At 42.3% G+C, this 6,822-nt stretch overlaps 1 protein-coding gene across 1 annotated transcript in view; it reads left to right on the plus strand.

The window, feature by feature from the left end:
• Positions 1-599: 599 nt before the first annotated feature.
• LOC126490431 (uncharacterized) overlaps positions 600-6,822 on the plus strand; it is an 82,105-nt gene continuing 75,882 nt past the window's right edge. The window contains exon 1 of the transcript XR_007589186.1: positions 600-690. The gene's annotated coding sequence lies outside the window, so the exon portion shown is untranslated. The remainder of the gene's footprint in view (positions 691-6,822) is intronic.

Below are 6,822 nucleotides of genomic sequence, written 5' to 3' on the forward strand. Positions count from 1 at the left end.
TAGTGCTGGGGACTAACGTGGTTATCATGAAAACCTGGAGCTTTCTCTGTTCTCTCTTTGAGCCCTGGGTCATCATTTTACTCTTCCACCTGGACTTTTCCATGCATCTATCTTGCAGGCTCCTAGGTTCTGTGCTAAACTGCCCCCACATATTGGTGTAATCAGATTTTAAAGCTATGAAGGTCTTAGGTATTCAAGGTCTGACATATACAAAAATCAGTTGACTCTGAGTGTACACCGATCACAGAAAGGCAACATTACACAAAAATACCCTTTTTAGAGATGATATTGTTTCTGGTGCTTTGATTGAGTTTCCACAGTTTGAAAAGTTGTCTACTGTCAGTTTCCAGTCTTTCCTATTACAACTGAGCTATTACCACACACTCCTAGGCAGCAGCGAAAGAGCTGATTTTTCTCCAGTTCAGAGCGGCGTTCAGAAGGTCAGATGTGACCACTGTATCTCCTGTTATTTCAGGGCTCACATGTGTTTGCTTTGGCTTCCTTTCCCTGGCGTTTGGTTTCTGTTATTTTTTTTGTTGGGTTTGCTTTATAGGAATAAAAAAAAAAACAAACTCATTTTAAAAAATAAGTGAAGTTTGTAAAGATGAAATTTCGGGACTGCTGATGAATGGACACGCAGGCAACCCTCCCAGTTTTCATCCAGCGGTTTGGCCTTGACCCGTTTTGAATGTGAGTATGAGTAACGGCTGAGGTCTAAGACTGACTAGAACCCTGCTCCTGGCTCTCCAGGCGACCTCAGCTCTCGGTTAGTGTTCCTTCTTGGCGAACAAACTTATGAAGGCTGATGAAGTGTTTTTCATCCTAAGGTTGTTTTTATGAACCTTCTGTTATTGACTATTCCATGGAAGTGACTTATTTTAGCTGCTGCTCTGAGCTCTCTGCTGAACGTGTGTCGAGGGAACAAGCCTTTACTCTCTAGAACACGATACAATCACTACATTGGGTTTAACTGGCAGAAGGGATCTGGGGGCTAGGGGTTTCAAGCCTGTTGATGTAACCGGTGGAAGAGACAGTAGGCTGCGACGGGAAGAGGGACAATGTGTACTATGGTCCCAGGCTTCTCTGCATGTGGAGACAGCTGGGGATTGCCAGAAACTCCCAAAAGCTGTCATTCCCCTTCAAGAAGTCATGACTAATTTGTGCTTGGAAGTCGCCCTGACTTTGGAAGTTCTAAGGGAGTCCCGTGAGATCTGGGACCCACTGATGTAATTGTCAAGGGCACAAAGTGAAATTTAATAACTCGGTCTTAAATACCAACTTCAAGGCTCAGCAGATGTGTGGTTTTCACTAAGTCGTGACCTTTCTGAGTGTTTTGGTTTGTATATTGTCTGCCCCTTCAGGCTTGTGCTTGAACACTTGGTACCTAGTTGGTGTTGCTGGCTTGGATGGTTGCTATAATTTCAGTAGTTGGAGCCTCATTGGAGGAACTGTGTTACTGGGGGTGGACCCTCAAAGTTTTACAGCTCAGCCCTACTTGATGTTTGCTGTCTCTTTCCTGAGTGCAGACCAGTGTAAGCCGCAATCTCATGCTCCTGTTGAAATCCTTTCTTCTCTTGTGAGCCAAAAGAAAGTCTTTCTGCTCTTATCTTATTTGGGGATAGGTACTTTGTTATAACAACAGGAAGAGAAACTACTGTGTGGGTCCTTCATTTCTCATCTTTCCTATGGGGCGGTTTCTCTCCCTCAAGCAGCTATCAAGAAGAAGGAACATAGCATGAGTGGATCTTGTTCTGAGAGTGTCGCATGAGAGAGTCCGAGAACAGGGCCACTTCCTGGTAGCTTGCTATGCATGGTAGAGTCTCTGCTGGTATGAATTTGAGAGTCATATAAACCTTGGTTTGATTTTAAGTGCCCCAGTCTGACTTTGGCAAATATCTTTAGTTCTGAGCCTTCATTCTCCTTCTTGAAAAAAAAATGTAAATTTATTGAGGATTAAATGACATAATGCATTTAACATTTAGTTTGTACAATATAAACATGCTTTTGTTCCTTGTATTTTTGAGACAGCTTCCTCAGGGCTAGGATTGCAGATTTGTACTACCAACTCTGCCTAAACATTTCTTAATAAGTTAAAAGTGTTAAAATATCAGCAGTCTCACATGTTTTGCCCAATACTAGATTTTTACAATGTTGGTAGTAATAATAATAACTATTATTATTAATCAGTATGACCTTAAAGGAATTACTTTAGAGAGTCTAACTTTTCCACCCATAAAATGGATGTGTTAAGATACTGCCTTCTTGCTGAGTGCAAGGAAAATTATGACCCTTAAAGAATAGGTAAGAAAGTGGGCATGTCATTTATGTGATTATGAAGATTTATTATGGGAAAGTTAGAAGGGCATGCCTGTACAGCACCATACAGAGGCCCGAGACTTATCTTCGGGATTCACATAGGGATTCTGTTGTAAAACTTGCTCTTGATGTCAGTACCATTCAATATCACAAGAACATGAAAGCGTGGGCTGAGGTTCCAGCCACAGCTAAGTTTGTGCTGTGACGAGACCACGTATTGCACTGTCTGTGGAGGGAATAGGGACCAGCACACACAATGCTCATCGTGACTGAGACCACGTATTGCACTGTCTGTGGAGGGAACAGGGACCAGCACACACAACGCTCATACATGCTGGCTTCTGCTAACGTTTTCTCCATCTGTCTAGCTCACTAAATTTTTTAGAAGTCTTACCACTACCCCAGTTTTTCACAGATGAGAGGCATAGGGAGGTTGCCATATCTAGGTATGCTACTAAAAGGCATTCAAGGAAAAAGGCAGATGAAAAGTGCTTGTGTTAAGTGAATGTTCAAATTATATAACAAATTATACTAGATAGCAAGCTGCTTTACCCAGAGTTCTTTTATACCTTTGTAACCTTTTGAGTTTAATATGGTCCTTGTGGTCGTGCATGAACATTCGCCATAAAGGATCTCCTGGTTTGTGCCAAGGGCAGAGATCTCTATGCTTCTCCTTTGTTCTTAACCTGATTTTCATCCCTGACACTTTGGGTGGCCTTATATATGAGCAAAATAATTTCCTCATGTCTCTAATTTCTCCACCTATTACATGGGTCTAATAATGCCTCCCTTGAAAGGATGTTGTGCAAGTTAATTATCATAAAGTTACTTTTTTCTTTTGCTGCTTATGCAAACTAGAAACCCAAAGGGCCACCCAGACTTCAGCCCTGTGGTTAAAGCTTGGCTCCTCCTAGACAGTTAAGAGTATCACTTCTTGGTGGGCCTCCAAATGTTGCTCATTGCACACAGAACTCTCTCTCCTTCCTTCCCTCCCTCCCTCCCTCCCTCCCTCCCTCCCTCCCTCCCTCCCTCCCTCCCTATTTCTTTCTCTCTCTCTTTCTCCATATCTCCACATGTGGCAGTGGCAGTACTTGCAGTGAGTTCCCACAAATGCTTTGTGTGGTCAAGGCGTGATCTCATTCCTTTTAAAGTTCCTGGGAAACACTGTTAACTTATTAGGATTTATGGAGCCAGTGACCACATCTCTTGATATATTCACAGTGCAGTAGGGAAAATGTACACACGTACTATCACACGTAGGGAAAATGTACAGAAGATGGACCTATTTTAAAGGCAGAGACAGAGGCTCTAGTGGAGTCTAGAGCTTCGCTCTCCAGATGTGGTCCACAGTCTGACAGCATAGGTAATGCATTGGCTTGGAATTCAGAAGCCCAGGAGCTCAGCTTCCCTTCTACCCTGAACTACCGACAGATTCTGCCGTCTAGCAATGCCCATGGTGCTGAGTCTCCCCATTCAAACTTGAGAAGCATCCCTCTGTTGAAAACTGAAACCCTGGGAAAACGGGCATCCAGGAGAGGTGCCTCATACTCCCCCCGTCTCTATTCTCTATCTAAACAGCCACTCTTAGTGGCTTTGCTACAGTTAGGGTCTGAGTTATTATTAGATGCAGCCCAACACCCTTGTAAAGAACTGACCATTGCTGCTGCATTGAGTTACATAGTCTGCAAGTCAGAAAATTTTTGCATAAACATAATTTTTTTTATCACAGTGCTTACAATTTTGTGACACTTGGCCTGCTGCCTATTAATATTGTCACTGTTGTTATTATGAAAGCTCAAATTATTTCCATATTCAAGGAGAAAGAGAAATAAAAGATATAAAAAAAGAAGAGAAGAAAGAAAACAGGCATTTGAGCAAACAAAATTTCTACTTTTGTAGTCTGGTTTTGTTATAAATGAATTTTCTGTGAATATTAAAGGGCTAAGGTGTTTTCCTTGTCCTCTTCTTTCTTTTTTTGTTGCTGTTGTTTGTTTTTCGAGACAGGGTTTTTCTGTGTAACAGTCCGAGCTGTCTCAGCATTTGCTTTGTAGACCAGGCTGGCCTTGAACTCACAGAAATTAATGGCTTGCACCAGCACTACCTTGCATCACTGTCCTTTTCTTAATAACAGAAATCTTTCTGAACTAATTGAACAGCATTGGTGAAAGAGGATGTATTCCTTTTACATTTACTTAATTTTCCAGTGGATAATCAAGGTGAGACACCCAATAAGAATCCCTACCTTTACAACATGGTCTTTCCTATCATCCTCATGGCCTTGGAGTCACTATTGACTGACCCCCCATTTGCTCCTTCTGAAGTTACCTTTACTGTTGACAAAGTGATCTTGGAAGAATGGAAATTTGAAGTATTAATAAATGTTTTTTATCTATATACTAGATTGTAAGCAACTGTTAAGATTCTAAAAGGATTGACAGGTACTATGTGCTTCCTCATGAAGATCCACAGGGCAACTTTAGAACGCTCTCTTTCAAAAGAAAAGATAATTGATTTATTTTTGAGACTAAGTCTTATGTGTCCCAGGCTGACATTACCTTGTGTGCGGGAGGATGAACTTGAACTTCTGACTCTGCTGATTCTACTCTTGAAAGCTTGGGATTATAGGCAGCTGCCGTCAAGCCTGGTTTTCTTAGCAATAGAAGCTGAATCTCAACAAGAGGCCAATCTGGAACAGGAAATACAAGGTCAAGGTCATCTACCCTCACTTGGACCTTTGGAATGACTTGGTTTTGTTTCGTTTTGTTTTTGCCTAACTGAAGAAGTTATGTGAAACCAACTGGAGGAGCAGTCAAGATTCTGGTGACACTCATGGTCAACTTTCAGCACTTGAAGCAATCAGACTATTGGGCCGTCAGACTGACACATGAGTGCTAATACAGTCATGATTACACCTGAGAACAACCCAGAAAATCTCAGTCAGTCTACAGAACTAGACTGATGATAACACACATTTGAGGCTCTAGTTGGGGGTGGGTTAGGGTGGTGATTTATTAAGTAGTGTCGTAGACTGGATGTTTGTTTCCCTACAGCTGTGTTAGCTAGCTCCTTTGGTCCCTTCTCACTAATTCACCTTTTTCTGAGCCGCTGACTTGTGTGTGCAGAAACTAAATTTGAGCCAAATATCTACCTTTGTGTGTGTGTGTGTGTGTGTGTGTGTGTGTGATTCTGTGCCCGATCCTGTGTAATATTAAACATTGCTAAAGTCCTGGCATCTTTTCCTGGAACAACCTAGACTTTATTTGGTCTTCTGTGTACCTTGCTGAGATTTTTCTCGCTTCCTCCCTTGATCCCCTGTGTCAGGGTCTGTTGCTTCCTATGAAATACCCCTCTGTAGGTGAGAGAAAGGCTGGAGGTGCACACCTGCCAGGTCCATCCTGAATCCTGTTGGCACGTGCTTTGGGGATGTCCCTGACTTATTTGCAGTGGCTTATATAATCCCGCAGGCCACATTGTCAGAATGTCCAGAGATTGTTAGCACCCCTTGAAACAGAATCTGCCTTTTAGCAGGATTTCTAAAGTTCCTGTAGACAATCATGAAAGGGGAAAAAATCTTACTGCTACTTTGATCTTCTTCACTCCAACAAACCTTTGGAAAATCTGATGGGGTCCTGAAGAGATGCCTCACCATGTACTGGTCTTGAAGACTGGAGTTTACTTCCCAGCACCCGTGTTGGGTGGTTCATAACTGTTTAGGGCTCCAACTCCATGGAGATTTTAGACCCCTGGCCTCCTCCAGCCTCAGTGCTCATTTGCACAAAGCCGACAGACACTACATAATTAAAAAAATAGTAAAAATGTGAAGAAAGAAAGCCTGTCACAGAACCCAGTTATCTACAGATGCTTCCCGTCAGCATAGTTACAGCAGGCTTTGCCCTCTCTTGGAAAACACATGGGAAGTCTGGATGGGCGGTAGTGGCTTTCCCTAATGTACTTAGTCATGGGGCCAACGTCTGCCTGTCCTGGTAAATATCAGGTCTCTTCTTGTTTTTCAAGTAATGGTAGGTGATGTGGTTTGTGGTTTCAGGACCTGATGCATGTTGTCAGACGCCAGCCCGAGGATGTGTTGGTTTCAGTTGCCCGAGGAAAGAGCATCGTTTGGCTTGTTTTCCTTTTCTGGGAAATTCGGAGTGATTTGGAAGCTCTCCACTGAGAAGGCATTTGTTCACAGAGAAGGGAGCAAGGGCTGGAGTTCTTGGGATGATTCCCCTCAGAAAAAATGATAATGCTGCCAATTTTATTTTGAAAATTTATTTTGAAAAAGGTCTCACTTTTAACAATAACTTGTACTCATACTGACTGTGACACTTTCCACGGGGGCAAGTTGACATCTCTTAGAGAATGAGTAAAAGCAAATCTAATAAAGGAGATAAATATCCCTGATTCTGTTTGTTGCTAAGGTCATGGACCAGAAAGAAGGTGCTCATTCAGTCAATACCCCTGAAACTGGATATTTGAGATTATTTTGATCACCTTGGATTTCAAATT

Source organism: Alexandromys fortis, unplaced genomic scaffold, assembly GCF_014885135.2.
Source record: "Alexandromys fortis isolate MF-2015 unplaced genomic scaffold, M_Fortis_MF-2015_v1.1 scaffold_229, whole genome shotgun sequence".
NCBI lineage: Eukaryota > Metazoa > Chordata > Mammalia > Rodentia > Cricetidae > Alexandromys > Alexandromys fortis.